The sequence below is a fragment of the Semicossyphus pulcher genome, unplaced genomic scaffold, assembly GCF_022749685.1.
Source record: "Semicossyphus pulcher isolate SPU_LCO1_2020_fin unplaced genomic scaffold, fSemPul1.0.p SCAF_4, whole genome shotgun sequence".
Taxonomy (NCBI): Eukaryota; Metazoa; Chordata; class Actinopteri; order Labriformes; family Labridae; genus Semicossyphus; species Semicossyphus pulcher.
Window position 1 is genome coordinate 394,662 of NW_027211715.1, and position 17,795 is coordinate 412,456.

A 17,795-nucleotide genomic window follows, 5' to 3' on the forward strand; every position below is an offset into this window, starting at 1 on the left:
GTTCTGCTCTGTATATGTATTGTTCTCTGCATCTCTGCAGTGTTGTGTGAGCGTTGTAGAAAGATGAGTTACATTAAGTGTGTTCAGCTCCTGATGTTAAACTCACTCTCACAGGGACAGTTTGAAATCAGGTGAACAGTTTTTATTCGACACAGCCGTCAGTTAACTTGAGAAAAGAAACAGGTCCAGCAAGCGCTCCGAGTCAGTGAGAGCATGGAGCTCTGACATCATTAGAACATCATTATGTTCCACTTTTATTCTGAAAAACAGCTAAACAATCTAAACAGCTGTGTTTTACAACATGTCAGAGCAAAGTTTCATTAAGTGACTTTTCATTACCACAGAAACATGATGATTTAAAGGCTGTGAGGGAGTTTCAGCTGTTCAGCAGGTAGGAGCCACGGTGACAGGGCCTCTCTGACTGGAGCTCTTCATTACATCTAATGTGAGTGTGAGCGACTGAGCTGACACAGTTTAACAGAAACTGAGAGTGTGTCCATGTATCCTCTGACCTGGATGACTGGTTATTTGTAACATGACTTTAGTGACTCATGGTACACTGAGGCTGCTCTCACTACACTTATTAATCATCTAAATATGAGACTTTCCCTCTTTTCTGTCATTAAATCACCGAATCAAACAAACAAACCCCCCCAGAGTGAAACACAAGGGCATCTCAGAGCCGAGTGACCTTTAAAAACTCCCACCACATCGTCAGGTCGGAGTCAAAGCAGCAGAGAGGGGCCAACTACACAACATGAAGTTTGTCTGAAGTCAAAGAAAGTGCTGGGTTGTTTCTGTTAACACATTGTTGGGTTAACTGTGTTGGGACTTAATTCTGGGTTGTTTAGTGACTTTAAACACATTGTTGGGTTGTTCAGGCTGGGTCATAGGGGATGTTTAGGGTTCATTCCCACCAAAACTGCTGGTTGAGTCACTTTGACCTGTAAGTAAATGACAAACATAATGATTACTACAAAATATACAACATTATATATATATATATCTATATATATATAGATATAGATATATATGATATTAATATATAATACCAATAAGATAATTATAATAATAGCAATGTTAATAATAATAATATTTTAAAAAAGATGTATTCTACACCCCCAGGAATAGAGTTATTCAATTTGTTTCATATAAACCCAGAAGTTGGGTTAAAAAACACAACCCAGCACGTGTTCTGTCCCATAGTGACCCAGGGGTGGGGTTAAAGTTGGATTCTTTTTTAACCCAGCAGTTTTTTAGTGTGAGCCTGTGGCCCGATGATGACAGCCTTTGCATCTGCAGTATATAGTATTATTATGGGCTGGGTGTCTGTGGCGGCGCCCAGTTAGTGACGCGTTTCCATCACCCAGCAGTGGTTGGTCTGCCAGAGAGGGTAGGCGGAGCTAAGCGGCTGCTTTTCCGCTCTCTGCAAGTGTTGCTAGTAAACAGTAATCTACTATGGCTGAACAAACAAAGAAAAGATGGATGACTACAGATACAACTTCAACAAGAAGTGAAAATCCAAAGAAGAAGAAACAAACTCGACGCTCAGATGAAGCAAATAGTCTGAAAAGGAAAGCGACCGTCAGCCAGGAAAATCAAGAGTTACAACCGGAGCCGACCGTGGACGTCTGGTTATCTCGCACGTATGCGCCTGCAATTGCCTTTTATCGCCACAAGGTGCTGCCAAATGCAAAACAATATACCAAAGTTAGTCTGAACATTGACCAATTTTATTTTGAAGTTAGTTTAATATTAGTCTGAAGTTAATTTAATATTAGTCTGAAGTTAGTCTTAAGTTAGTTTAATGTTAGTCTTAAGTTAGTTTAATGTCAGTCTGAAGTTAGTTTAATGTCAATCTGAAGTTAGTCTTAAGTTAGTTTAATGTCAGTCTGAAGTTAGTTTAATGTTAGTCTGAAGTTAGTTTAATGTCAGTCTGAAGTTAGTCTTAAGTTAGTTTAATGTCAGTCTGAAGTTAGTCTTAAGTTAGTTTAATGTTAGTCTGAAGTTAGTTTAATGTCAATCTGAAGTTAGTCTTAAGTTAGTTTAATGTCAATCTGAAGTTAGTCTTAAGTTAGTTTAATGTCAGTCTGAAGTTAGTTTAATGTCAATCTGAAGTTAGTCTTAAGTTAGTTTAATGTCAGTCTTAAGTTAGTTTAATGTCAGTCTGAAGTTAGTTTAATGTCAGTCTGAAGTTAGTCTTAAGTTAGTTTAATGTCAGTCTGAAGTTAGTCTTAAGTTAGTTTAATGTTAGTCTGAAGTTAGTCTTAAGTTAGTTTAATGTCAGTCTGAAGTTAGTTTAATGTCAGTCTGAAGTTAGTTTAATGTTAGTCTGAAGTTAGTCTTAAGTTAGTTTAATGTCAGTCTGAAGTTAGTTTAATGTTAGTCTGAAGTTAGTTTATTATTAGTCTGAAGTTAGTCTTAAGTTAGTTTAATGTTAGTCTGAAGTTAGTCTTAAGTTAGTTTAATGTTAGTCTGAAGTTAGTTTATTATTAGTCTGAAGTTAGTCTTAAGTTAGTTTAATGTTAGTCTGAACTTAGTTTATTATTAGTCTGAAGTTAGTCTTAAGTTAGTTTAATGTTAGTCTGAAGTTAGTTTATTATTAGTCTGAAGTTAGTCTTAAGTTAGTTCAATGTTAGTCTGAAGTTAGTTTATTATTAGTCTGAAGTTAGTCTTAAGTTAGTTTAATGTCAGTCTGAAGTAAGTTTAATGTTACTCTGAAGTTAGTTTATTATTAGTCTGAAGTTAGTTTAATGTTTGTTGCGGGGTTCTCTCTCAGACTCCTCCAACCAATTGGGAAAACACAGGCATAGCCGAAAAATGCAGTTTGGTGTAATTTATTTTTTTCCGGCCTCCCAAAGTGCAGTGATTATTTACAACAAAAATACAGGAAAAATACTAAACACAAAATTTACAAGTGAATAACGCAGGAGTTCCACATCAACTCACAGGCAAAAATCACAAAAAGTAGTATCAATGCAAAAACAGTTCTCTCAGTAGTTACCTCCTCTGTAACAAACTCTCTATCTCCCTTTAAAGCCCAAGGCAGCACCTTATATACCCGAAGCCCCGCCTACTGGGCGTTATCAATAACATAATTTTTTACCACAAATATATTTTCTCATTATTTCCAGTGGCAGGAGCTTTTAAACTTTTAACACAGTTTCTAATAAGATTGTATACATTTTAATAACCATTTTTATCAGACCAACACAATATACTTGGAATATATAGATATGAAAACCCCAAAGCCCGTATGATCAGGTCACGTGATCATGAATCGCACAGCATACCGGGATATTTAATATCCGGAAATGGGACGCTCCGTTTCTCTTACCAGCCTCGCATACGGCGCATGGCGGCATTAATATGCAGCGCACCTCGAGGTAAGGAAACCTAATGTTGTGTAAATGTGTGCCAAGGTTAACAATAGACTTCCAAGTGTGCACCCTTGGTCGTGCTACTGAAACGGAGAGGGGAGAAAGGAATAATGGAGTTTTCAGGCGGATTAGAGACACTGATGGAGAGGGAAAAGTTTGGTGTGTGTATGTGCATGTGTGTCTATGTGTGCGTGTGTCTGGGTGCGCGCTGCCCGCAGTCAGTGACGGAGCCGCTCCGTCACAATGTTAGTCTGAAGTTAGTTTAATGTTAGTCTGAAGTTGAATATTAGTCTGAAGTTAGTCTAAAGTTAGTTTAATGGAAGTCTGAAGTTAGTCTGAAGTTAGTTTAATGTTATTCTGAAGTTAGTTGAATATTACTCTGAAGTTAATCTGAAGTTAGTTTAAAGTTAGTCTGAAGTTAGTTTATTATAAGTCTGAAGTTAGTTTAATATTAGTCTGAAGTTAGTGTAAAATTAGTTTAATATTAGTCGAAAGGTAGCTTAATATTAGTCTGAAGATACTTCAATGTTAGTTTAAAGTTAGTTCAATGTTCGTCTAAAGTTAGTTTAATGTTAGCCTGAAGTTGGTTTAATTTTAGTCTGAAGTTGGTCTGATGTTCTTCTGTTTGTTCTGCAGGCAGCTGGAGATGATGTTCACATCCGGGTTGAAGCTGCTCCAGGTGAGAAAATTTTCGTTTTTCACTTTTGTTGGACTGTGATGTTGGACTGTGATGTTTGTTGGACTGTGATGTTGGACTGTGATGTTTGACTGTGATGTTTGTTGGACTGTGATGTTTGACTGTGATGTTGGACTGTGATGTTTGTTGGACTGTGATATTTGACTGTGATGTTTGTTGGACTGTGATGTTTGTTGGACTGTGAAATTTGACTGTGATGTTGTACTGTGATGTTTGTTGGACTGTGATTTTTGTTTGATTGTGATGTTTGTTGGACTGTGATTTTTGTTTGATTGTGATGTTAGACCGTGATGTTTGTTTGACTGTGTTGTTTGTTTGACTGTGATGTATGACTGTGATGTTTGTGATGTTTGACTGTTATTTTGGTTTGACTGTGATGTTTGTTTGACTGTGATGTTTGATTGTGATATTAGACTGTGATGTTGGACTGTGATGTTGGATTGTGATGTTGGACTGTGATGTTTGTGATGTTTGACTGTGATGTGGGTTTGACTGTGATGTTTGTTGGGCTGTGATGTTTTTTGACTGTGATGTTGGGCTGTGATGTTTGACTGTGATTTTGGTTTTACTGTGATGTTGAACTGTGATATTTGTTGGGCTGTGATGTTTTTTTGACTGTGATGTTGGATTGTGATTTTTGTTAGACTGTGATGTTTGTTTGACTGTGATGTTGGGCTGTGATGTTGGGCTGTGATGTTTATGATGTTTGACTGTGATGTTTTTTGGATTGTGATGTTTGACTGTGATGTTGGATTGTGATGTTGGATTGTGATGTTTGACTGTGATGTTGGATTGTGATGTTTGACTGTGACGTTGGATTGTGATGTTTGACTGTGACGTTGGATTGTGATGTTTGACTGTGATGTTTGTGATGTTTGACTGTGAGGTTTGTTTGATTGTGATGTTTGACTGTGATGATTGTTTGACTGTGATGTTTGCTTGACTGTGATGTTGGACTGTGATGTTGGACTGTGATGTTGGACTGTGATGTTTGACTGTGAGGTTTTCTTTGATTGTGATGTTTGACTGTGATTTTGGTTTGACTGTGATGTTTTGCTGTGATGTTTGTTTGACTGTGATGTTTGACTGTGATCGTTGACTGTGATGTTGGATTGTGATGTTTGTTTGACTGTGATGTTCGACTGTGATCGTTGACTGTGATGTTGGATTGTGATTTTGGAGTGTGATGTTGGACTGTGATGTTGGATCGGGATGTTGGATTGTGATATTTGACTGTGAGGTTTGTTTGACTGTGATGGTTGACTGTGATTTTGGTTTGACTGTGATGTTGGGCTGTGATGTTTGTTTGACTGTAATGTTTGACTGTGATGTTTGACTGATCTTTGACTGTGATGTTGGGCTGTGATGTTGGACTGTGATATTTGTGATGTTGGACTGTGATGTTTGCCTGTGATTTTTGTCAGACTGTCATGTTGGATTGTGATGTTGGACTGTGATGTTGGGCTGTGATGTTGGGCTGTGATGTTCGTGATTTTGAACTGTGATGTTGGGCTGTGATGTTCGTGATGTTGGACTGTGATGTTTGCCTGTGATGGACTGTGATGTTTGTTTGACTGTGATGTTGGACTGTGATGTTTGACTGTGATGTTTGTTGGGCTGTGATGTTTTTTTGACTGTGATGTTGGACTGTGATGTTGGATTGTGATGTTGGACTGTGATGTTAGATTGTGATGTTTATGATGTTTGACTGTGATGTTTGTTTGACTGTGATGTTGGGCTGTGATGTTTATGATGTTTGTTTGACTGTGATGTTGGATTGTGATGTTGGATTGTGATCTGTGTTTGACTGTGATGTATGACTGTGATGTTTGTGATGTTTGACTGTTATTTTGGTTTGACTGTGATGTTTGTTTGACTGTGATGTTTGATTGTGATATTAGACTGTGATGTTGGACTGTGATGTTGGATTGTGATGTTTGTGATGTTTGACTGTGATGTGGGTTTGACTGTGATGTTTGTTGGGCTGTGATGTTTTTTTGACTGTGATGTTGGATTGTGATTTTTGTTAGACTCTTATGTTTGTTTGACTGTGATGTTGGGCTGTGATGTTTGTTGGGCTGTGATGTTTGACTGTGATGTGGGTTTGACTGTGATGTTTGTTGGGCTGTGATGTTTTTTTGACTGTGATGTTGGATTGTGATTTTTGTTAGACTCTTATGTTTGTTTGACTGTGATGTTGGGCTGTGATGTTTGTTTGACTGTGATGTTTGACTGTGATTTTTTGACTGTGATTTTTGTCAGACTGTGATGTTTGACTGTGATTTTTGTCAGACTGTGATGTTTGACTGTGATTTTTGTCAGACTGTGATGTTTGACTGTGATTTTTGTCAGATTGTGATGTTGGATTGTGATGTTGGGCTGTGATGTTCGTGATTTTGGACTGTGATGTTCGTGATTTTGGATTGTGATGTTGGGCTGTGATGTTCGTGATTTTGGACTGATGTTGGGCTGTGATGTTCGTGATTTTGGACTGTGATGTTGGGCTGTGATGTTCGTGATTTTGGACCGTGATGTTAGACAATGATATTTGCTTGACTGTGATGTTGGACTGTGATGTTTGACTGTGATTTTTTTTTAAGACTGTGATGTTAGACTGTGATGTTTGTTTGACTGTGATGTTTGTTTGACTGTGATGTTGGAATGTGATTGTGGACTGTGATGTTTGTTTGACTTTGATGCTGGACTGTGATGTTAGACTGTGATGTTTGTTTGACTGTGTTGTTGGAGTTACCAGTGCTGGATATCATTGGCCAGATCAGTAGCTGGCTTCGGCACATTTTGTCCACTTCCCTGCGCCATAATGTTGGACTGTGATGTTTGTTTGACTGTGATGTTTGTTTGACTCTAATGTTGGACTCTGATGTTGGACTGTGATGTTGGACTCTGTGTCTCCTCAGACATCTCTGATAACGGCACGCTACAGTTCTGTCACGTCCACAGCAGGTTCATGATGAGTCTGGAGGGCACGGGAGACAAGATCTACCTGCAATGCACAGGACCCTACCTGTTGTACATGGACGTGTGCTATAAGAACCTGAGTGTGGAGGACAGCACGGCCGTGCTGCAGGTGAGGGGGGGTGAAGCTCCAGTCAGCTCCTTCACCCTGCAGGCTTCACATGAGGCCTGCAGGGGGCTCCACAGTACCATCAACCTGAGGGCCAAACAGGGAGTGAGTGTGGGCCTGCTCCTCACAGGCAACTTCAAGATCATGAACATGACTGTGGGCCTTACCTATCTGCTAAGGGGCTCTGTGATTTCTGATGAGAATGGGCCCTGTGAGAAAGAGATGGAGGGCAGAGCGGACTCAGGACTGGTTTAGCCCCCTCAGTGTGTTAGCAGCAGAGCAGGACTCAGTCTGAAGGCAGGACACTGTTGACTGACAGTCTTCTTCTTCTTCTCGGTGCTTCTTCAGAATTATTTTTTATATGAAATGTAAAAATGGACCATGAGGAAGAACTGTGAACCAGCAGGTTGTTTTTTTGGTTTTGTGTTTGGGCTGTAAAACCTCAGGTAGTATGAAAAATAATTACTATTCCCCTGAGCACAAAGAGACGTATTCAAAACATCATTCAAACAACAATTATGAAAATTACATTATTATTATTAAGTCAGGGCGACACCTGAAGCTGTCCAGCATGCAAGTCGTCACATTTAAAAGCTCTTATTGACTGATAACTGACATGCTGATTGATATAAGCTCAGACTCTGAATCCAGTCAGGAGGCTTTTTACAAAGAAACTCTGTAAAGTCCGAATACGTCTGAGAGGTATTTTTATGTTTCTTTTGTGTGTCTCAGCCCTCCTGCAGTAAGATGAGTGGCTGTTTTCACAGTGATACTCAGATCTAAGTGGATTACACACATGACGCTGTGAGGTTTTGTTTTAAACAACGTTTGTTAAAGTAAAATAATGATTCAGCTGTTTGTTCGAAAACCTGCTGCTCGTTCAGGGTTTTCACTCCTCAGGTGCCTTCTAGTTTTAATGTATAAAAGTATGTTCCCCATGTAACTGATTATTTATTTCAGTAGTTGTGCAGTACAAAATGAATGTATTTCTTATTGGTGCTTTTATTCCTATGTGAAGCTCCGATCTGAGTCTCATAAAGACTTATAAAAATGAAGGCTCTAAACATGCTAAAGACACTCCCACAGTGTTCATCACCGACCCTTCTATTGTCTGAGCTCTGGGCTTTCAATGGCTAACATGTCGGCAACATGTCTGTGGTGTTAGCTCGATCTTAGCAACATGTCTTTAGTGTTAGCTCACATCTTAGCAACATATTTGTGTTTGCTCACATGGTGGCAACATGTCTGTGGCGTTAGCTCACATCTTAGCAACATGTCTGTGTTAGCTCACATCTAAGCAACGTGTCTGTGGTCCTAGCTCTCATTTTGGCAACATGTCTGTGGTATTCGCTCACATGTTGGCAACATGACTGTGGTGCTAGCTCACATGTTGGCAACATGACTGTGGTGCTAGCTCACATCTGAGCAACATGTCTGTGTTAGCTCACATGTTAGCAACACATCTGTGTTGCTAGCTCACATCTTAGCAACATATCTGTGTTAGCTGTCATGTTAGCAACATGTCTGTGTTGCTAACTCACACGTTAGCAACATGTCTATGTTAGCTCACATGTTAGCAACATGTCTATGTTAGCTCACATGTTAGCAACATGCTGTGTCAGCTCACATGTTAGCAACATGTCTGTGTTAGCTCTCATGTTAGCAACATATCTGTGTTAGCTCTCATGTTAGCAACATATCTGTGTTAGCTCTCATGTTAGCAACATGTCTGTGTTAGCTCTCATGTTAGCAACATGTCTGTGTTAGCTCTCATGTTAGCTCACATGTTAGCAACATGTCTGTGTTAGCTCATATGTTAGCAACATATCTGTGTTAGCTCTCATGTTAGCAACATGTCTGTGTTAGCTCACATGTTAGCAACATGTCTGTGTTAGCTCACATGTTAGCAACATGTCTGTGTTAGCTCTCATGTAAGCAACATGTCTGTGTTAGCTCACATGTGAGCAACATGTCTGTGTTAGCTCATATGTTAGCAACATATCTGTGTTAGCTCTCATGTTAGCAACATGTCTGTGTTAGCTCACATGTTAGCAACATGTCTGTGTTAGCTCTCATGTAAGCAACATGTCTGTGTTAGCTCTCATGTAAGCAACATGTCTGTGTTAGCTCTCATGTAAGCAACATGTCTGTGTTGGCTCTCATGTTAGCTCACATGTGAGCAACATGTCTGTGTTAGCTCTCATGTGAGCAACATGTCTGTGCTAGCTCTCATGTGAGCAACATGTCTGTGCTAGCTCTCATGTAAGCAACATGTCTGTGTTGGCTCTCATGTTAGCAACATGTCTGTGTTGGCTCTCATGTTAGCTCACATGTTAGCAACATGTCTGTGTTGGCTCTCATGTTAGCTCACATGTTAGCAACATGTCTGTGTTAGCTCACATGTTAGCAGACAGGGTAAAGACAGAAGACCTGCATGTTTGAATCTGCACTCTATAATCTTTGTAATGTTTGTGTTTCTGCTGAGTGTTTAAAGGAGCAGCTGTTCCTGTGAGCCTCTTTGAATAAACTCTATGAGTGAAGCTGTAATATTTGATGTGTAAGTCATGTTGTTATAATGATGAATAATATTAATGGTGAAGTTTATATGTGCAGGTTTAAACACCCTGTCGCTACTCTTGTTTAATGGTTTTGATTTCATCCACTGCACACAGAATGTAAATGATGAAGATATCAGTGAATGTTTGCTAAATGAGTTTAAACTTTCTCACCATAGAAGAAGCAGAGATGTTGAATGAAAAGGTGAGAAGAGAATGACTGTTGTTCCTCAGGGATTAAAATAACTTCCTGTAAGCTCTGAATGAAACTGTAATAAAGAGTTTCCATGTGGAGATAAGCTCCTCTCCTTTGTTTTCACCGCTCTCTCTGTTTGTCTGAGTGTCAGCGGTTTCATCATCATTAGCCCACACTGTAAACGATCTTACTGAAAGTGAAAGTACAGCGAGGAGGCAGCTCTCTGACGTAACTGTACAGGATGTGTTTCCAGGTGTGTTTCTTTAATAAAGGCAGGGCATGAACTGTGTTTGATTCTTGATCTGCAGCTCAGCTTCTTTCAGTTTGCTCTTGTCGCGTGTAAAAGTAGAACAACAGGTTCACAGGGGAATATTTCCAGGCTTTCCAAGATGAAAACACGTGTGGACCAGTTTGACCGCTTCTCTGGTATCAGGAAATGTGTACGCTGGAGTGTGTCTGAACATGAGCTATATGTTGAACATTAACATGACTCACTACATGATGCAATGATACAATGTTACAGTGTTACAATTTCATGTAACAGACACTTTTGTCCAAAGCGACGTACATCTGAGAGTGAATACAACACAAGCAACAATCGAGACAGGAGGGGGCGGAGTCAGGAAGAGCCAACACACAGCTTCAGGTGCGACCGGACACAGGTGCTGACAGGCAGAGCACAGAGGCAACGCACGGGGAGTAAAGAAGCATCATCATCAATATAATCCATAACTTCAGTATAATGGAAGTGTTCATAAAGAGCTGGGTCTGTAGCTTCTTCTTACAGGTGAAAGGGACTCTGCGGACCGAATGGCGTTTGGTAGCTCGTTCCACCACCGGTGGGCGACTGAGGAGAAGAGTCTAGTTAGAGACTGAGGGCCCTGTTGTGATGGGAGGACCAGGTGCCTTTCATTGGCAGAGTGTACAATGCAAAGGTAAATAAGTTAACAGGTGTGACTGAAGAGAAGTTCTCTGTGTGAAACACTGCCTGCTGAAGGTTTATCTTACAGCAGTCACTATTAAACCCAGCATGCTCCACTTTCATCTGTTAACCAGGTTTGAACATTCACACGCTCAGAGGTCAAAGGTAGGCCGGTGCCACGATGAAGTTACTGAGTGGGCGGTGAAAAATGGCGAAGGGGAAAACCTTTTCAAAGAGGAGGCAACAGTGGATGAGAGCAGTTCTCTGTCTCAGGTCTGCCATGTCTTTGTGCGTCTGTACATTATAACCAATAGGAATATTAGGGCTAGAATAAACCACTCTGGTGGAAGCTTTGAATGAAACATACTGAATATAGAGAGTAATAACGACAACATGAGATGACTGTTTCAAATGAGGTATCATTTTTATCCAACAGCTGATGTGAAGCCAAAATGAACCTGAGTGTCGTCACAAAGGGAAGGCACAACAGAAGCCGTATGAACGGCTGATGTCAGCTTATTCAAACGGATTTCATGGTTCCCTCTGATGAAAACAAAGCTTTAGTGTCCAAACAAAACCGTCATACCACACTCAGGGCTAACACAGGGGCCTTCATATTCACTAGTATGTAGGTCTGTGCTGTGACAGCAGTTTAAAGCCACTTTGCTGCAGACAGGTTGATCTCCACAGGACAAAGGTCACCTTTATGACACTTTATTTATAGACTCGTTCAGGACTCTGAACCTTTCTGTGAAACTGCTGCTGCAGAGTGAACACATAAAGCTGCTTCACACACACACACACACACACACACACCCAGCAGAACATTGCTTGTGTGTGGCGTCGAGGCTCGACAGCTGAAAGTATGAGTGCTGTACTAGTGCAGGGCAACGATGGCAACGACAGAGCAGAACCTGCAGACGGTTCTGAGAGGAAACCCTTTTAAAATAAAATCGTGTAAATGAAACAGAAGGAAGATTTAGAAAGGGTCAGAAGCTTGTAGCTGGAGGCAGCGTGCAGCGACGCTCTCAGATGCAGACTCTGCGGGGTGGTGAAACCTGTGGCAGGTCGAGGGTTCAGGGTTTGTGGGTTTGAGAAATGACTGCTGAGGTTTCAGGTGAGCAGCAGTTTCAACCACAACAGGTTTCCCTGCAGGTATCCTGGAGGATAATAAAGTGTACATTTATGAGCTTACACTGTGCAGGGACACAGCTCTCTGTCTCAGAGCTTTATTGATGCTGCTGACTCGTTGATGAACAGATGAACAGAGTCTGTGAGGTGTCTGTGACTTTCATAAATGCAGCAGGTCAAACATGCAGACCTGTGGTCTGAGGCGTGCTCAGAGAGTGAATGACTCTCAGGAGAATGCCCCCCACCCCCACCCCCACCCCGTGGTGCAGCTGAGTTTGATCCGTCCTGAATGCACAGAAAATGACAGACTCAGTATATAAATGTGAGTTTGTGAGGCCTGCCGGTCGGCGCACATCAGATCCCTGTGCTTCCATCTGATCATGTCAGCAGCAGGTGCTTCACTGTGGAGGTACAGACAGAGACACTGGTGCTGCAGGAACACAGGCCCCGCCCTCAGTCAGCATGGAAACAGACATCCTGTGTGTGTGTGTGTGTGTGTGTGCATGCTTTTTTCCCACATGTTCCTGATTTAACAACTGAACTGAAAATGCTGAATTTACTCTTCAAATATAAACACATCAGTAAAGATAAAGTGTCGACAGCAGTTAAGAACAAAAACGTTTATTTTCTCTTTTAGTTTAAAAATGTATTTACAGTTATTTGTTCTTTGTACAGTTTGTTTATATACAGAGGTGAGCAGTGCACACGCTCAGTGCAGGTACACACAGGTGCTTAAACAGTCTTCATGGAGGTTTGGGCTGTTGGACGCCCACTTCCTATCACAACCGCTCACACACCTTGCTGCTGTGTTTGCATGTCAGTTATTACTGATTAAAATCATCTTATTTCTTTAAGTCTTTGTTGTTTTAATGTGTAACTTTTGTAAATATGAGTTTCTATTGAAAGTCAGCCACAGAGATCACTGAGTTTAGTTGGACAGGTTTCCAGGTGGAAGTGAATTCATTTCAAGTCTCTGTAATGTGGATTAAAGAAGCAGCTCAGCGCCCTCACTGCTATGTGTTCGCTCATCGGTCTGTCTCTGGCCTCAGGAGTGCATTTATAGAGATGTAAAGCTGTGACTATAGAAACAGGTGAAACTATCAGATACAACAACAACATTATATTCGTACGATTGACAACCATACCTAATCTATCTGCACAGCTTTATGGAGTCAGAATGTGATCAGTGATTCAGAGTTGGATCACATTCACATGTTCACAGTCAGTGTGCTCTTTAAGTCTTAATAATATCACATTCACACCATCAAGCTGTTTGAAGAGCTCTGACATCCTCTTCACACCTGGTGGAGTTCAAGGCTCCGTCCCTGCTCTCTCTGAACTGTTAAACAACCTCTGAAGTCATCATGTTACAGCTTGTTGACTCGCTGACTTGCTGACTCGTTGACTCGTTGACTCGCAGCTGCAGTGATTGGCAGCAGTTTGTTGTTTGTCAGCTGAAGCTGAAAATGTGAAACATGAAGAGTGACGGTGAAACCAGGACTGATGTCTCTGTGAAGACGTGAAACTAACGAGCTGACGGGAGATAAGAGCTGTATAAACAGTGTGTGAGTGTGTGTGAGTGTGTGTGAGTGTGTGCGTGTCTCTGCAGTGAGACACGTGTAGGCGTGTGGACAGATTTAGAACAACAACAGTGATGCAAGTCAGCGTGGGCGGGACAATAACAGTGATGTAACAGTCGACAGTTTCTCTGTCAGAGGAAGTTCCTCTGGGTCGAGATGAGATACAGGTGAACAGAGACAGGTACATCTGTTGTTGTCTCACTGCTTTTCCTCTCGTTGGTTCAGGTGAAAGTTGTGACCTGTGAAGGCTCCACGTGCTCTGTGCAGCTCAGTGTAGACATGAAGAGAGTTTCTGTGCCTTTAAAAAGGAAGCACATCTTTAACCTCAGAGAGGACGACGCTCCACGACCGCTCTGACTGCACAGAGAAAACCTCACTCATCATATCTTTCCCGAACGCCGTTACAGAGCTCAGGCTCAAGATCAAGTCAGTAAAAACAGGATGGACAATTCAAAGTGTGTCCTCCTCAGAGGGTCACATGTTCAGAGGGATACTGTAAGAAGAAGCTTCACACACTCAGTGTCAGACTGCTCATCCTGCATTCACGCTGAAACATGAACTCTTGTCAGGGACAGTTCACCTGAGTGCTCCTACAGCCACAGGAGACAGAAACATGGCCGACCACAGTGAACGTTGGCTTGTGATCGTCTAATGGCTCTGTGAGGTTTGTTTGTCTGCAGACCGAGATACAGAAACACATTACGACTTCAAGCCATCTGAAGTCTGAAGACATCCAAACTCCTGCAGCACCTGAACGCAGCATTAGTTCTTCAATAAGACAGAATCACAGGTTGGAGAGGAATCAATCGAGCTCCCGTGATGCTCTGCAGCAGACTGACCCACATGAACAGCGGCAGAGCTTTCACACCTGTCAGCGTGTTTCTGTGAACCACCCCGTTCACACTCGGCAGGTGTAAATCAGATGTTTGTCTCGTCCTGATAAACTCTGGCCGAGACTCAAATAAAGAGGTGTGTAATCATTAAACCGGTCTGTTGGAGAGGGAATCCCTGGCTCCTCCCTCCTCCTGCTGCAGCGGGGCGGGATCCTGATGCGTCTGGGATTCCCACTTTCACTGTAGGTGTGTGGGAAGAGATGGCCTATATCAGGCAGAGTCTCCTCACACACTCTCACAGGCAGCATCATGGACTCACAGCAGGCCGCTCAGGAGGAGGCGCTGGTGGAGGCGGGTGGAGGTTCACCTGCAGACCCAGGCCGGGGAGGCCTCAGGTGTGCCGTCGCAGGTGTGATGGGATTGGTCAATTTGGCTCTGGTGATAGGCTTCATCCTGCACGTGTTCATGTTCACACCTTCATGCAGACAGGTGAGAATATACCATTGACCTGTCTGTCTGTGTGTAATCTGTGTGTCTGTCTGTCTGTCTGTGTGTAATTTGTCTGTCTGTAATCTGTGTGTCTGTCTTTCTGTCTGTCTGTCTGTCTGTGTGTCTGTCTGTCTGTCTGTCTGTGTGTAATCTGTGTGTCTGTCTGTCTGTGTGTAATCTGTCTGTCTGTCTGTGTGTCTGTCTGTCTGTGTGTAATCTGTCTGTCTGTCTGTCTGTCTGTCTGTGTGTAATCTGTCTGTCTGTAATCTGTGTGTCTGTCTGTCTGTGTGTCTGTGTGTAATCTGTCTGTCTGCCTGTCTGTCTGTGTGTAATCTGTATGTGTGTAATCTGTCTGTCTGTAATCTGTGTGTCTGTCTGTCTGTGTGTGATCTGTCTGTGTGTCTGTCTTTCTGTCTGTCTAATCTGTGTGTCTGTCTGTCTGTCTGTCTGTCTGTCTGTGTGTAATCTGTCTGTGTGTAATCTGTGTGTCTGTCTGTCTGTGTGTAATCTGTCTGTCTGCCTGTCTGTCTGTGTGTAATCTGTCTGTCTGTCTGTCTGTCTGTGTGTAATCTGTCTGTCTGTAATCTGTGTGTCTGTCTGTCTGTCTGTCTGTCTGTGTGTAATCTGTCTGTCTGTAATCTGTGTGTCTGTCTGTCTGTGTGTCTGTCTGTCTGTGTGTAATCTGTCTGTCTCTAACCCGTCTGTCTGTCTACAGGAAGCTCCTCTGTCTGCTGCAGGAAGTGTCTACACATCCACCAAACTGCAAAGTAAGCGTGTGTGATATTTCACTTCCTGTTGACATGTGGTCGTCTGAGCGTGCTCATGAGTGTCACCCTGTCTCTCTCTCCTCAGTGAGTGATGAAGACGGTCGGTACGACATCTTCACTGTAAATAAAACTGCACGCTACTTCATCTATGGCTGGGTGAGGCTGTCAGAGGTCAGCGGCGAGGAGCTGGATCTCCGCGTGGCCGACATGGCCGGGGGCAGTCAGCCCCGAACCATCCAGAAGAGTTACACCAGCCAGAAGGAGGTCTTCTTTAACAGGAGCATCCTGATGACCCACGGCCTCCGAGTGAGCCTTTACCTGAAATCAGCTTTCACAGACAGCCTGTTCCACCTGTATGAACTCTGACCTGCAGTCACACTAAATATACTCCCTCATGTTTTTATGTGTTCACCTCAACGGAAACTTCCAGAGCTGAAAATAGAATCAAACTCCAGAGTGCCAAACTCTGCAGGTCCTGTCTTGTCCACTTGAGGCTGTCTCTGGCAGCGAGTCAGTCCCCATAGAGCCCCATGTTAAAATTCTCACCACTGCATTACCTTTCACTGTATTATATATGTAGAGAAGCTGTATATACATCTTGTGTAGATATAGAGGCTTTCAAACTGTAAATATTCTATAAATCCTAAATAAAACGTTTCCTGCAGACCTGTGCGCTGTGATGTTCTGAAGCATTTGAAGGAACAGTGAAAGAAGCACTAAGGTTACTAACCCTAACCCTAACACTGGTGTCGACACTTACATGACAGGTCAGGTCACACTCTGCTCAGAGACAGGAGAAGATCTGCTCTAACACTTTGTTCATGTTCCTACATTCAGCTTTATTTTGCAGAAATCTGCTGAATAATTCCTCGTTCATGTTTTTCTTATAAGATCTTTATGCTGAACAGACATCAGGGATCACTCCATCACTTTGTGTTAGCTCACTTTAAAGGTGAGCCAGTGATCCGTTTAAACCTTTAGAGCCAGAGCTAAAGTCAGTAACAGGTATCAATCAATCAAATTCAATCAATCAATCAATCAATCAATCAAATTTTATTTGTATAGCGCCAAATCATAACCAGGGTTATCTCGAGACACTTTACAGAAAGAGCAGGTCTAGACCGACTCTTTGTTAAGTTATTCAAAGAGAGGCCCAACATCAATCCACCATGAGTAGCACTTAGCAATTCGGCACATTGGCAGAAAAACTTCCTTTTAACAGGCAGAAACCTCGAGCAGAACCAGACTCATGTTGAACAGCCATCTGCCTCGACTGGATGGGCCGAAAATGGGATAGAAGGAGATGCAGGATAGAGACAGGCAAAGAGAGCAACAACAACATATGTTCTTGTTACCACAACAACATATGTCCTTGTTACATGAACAACAACAGACACATACTTATGGTTACAATGCCAATAATAGTGGTAGACTAGGGTGAAGATTGGCTAAATGAATAAATAAATAAATAAATAAATTAGCGAGAGAAGCAGAGTAATGATAAAGGCTGAGGTAATCATAATTGTAACAGTTGAAGTCAACAGGTCTACTATTAGCATTAGCAGCAACAATAATGAAACTATGGGGAAGGCTGATGTTAGTAGTTGTTGCAGTCGAGCAGGTCCACAGCAGCAGGTGGTCTGCAGCAACGATCCTCAGGAACCTTCAAGACAAGGGAGCACAAGAACTCCCGGGAAGATATGTGGTTAGTAAAGTTAATGGGACCAGAAGATACAGAGTTAATGAGCTGCATTAATATGACAGAGAGAGAGAGAGAGAGAGTCAGAGAGAGAGGAAGAGAGAGAGAGAGAGAGAGAGTCAGAGAGTCAGAGAGAGAGAGACAGAGAGAGAAGCTTGGTGTGTCAGATCCCCCCGGCAGTCTAAACCTATAGCAGCATAACTATGGGCTAGTCCAAGCCTGAGCCAGCCCTAACTATAAGCTTTATCAAAGAGGAAAGTTTTAAGTCTACTCTTAAAAGAAGAGAGGGTGTCTGCCTCCCGGACCTTGACTGGTAGATTGTTCCAGAGGAGGGGGGCCTGGTAATTGAAGGCTCTACCTCCAACACTACTCTTAGAGACTTTAGGTACCACAAGCAGGCCTGCATCCTGGGAGCGCAATGTTCTAGAGGGGTAATATGGCACTATGAGCTCTTTAAGATA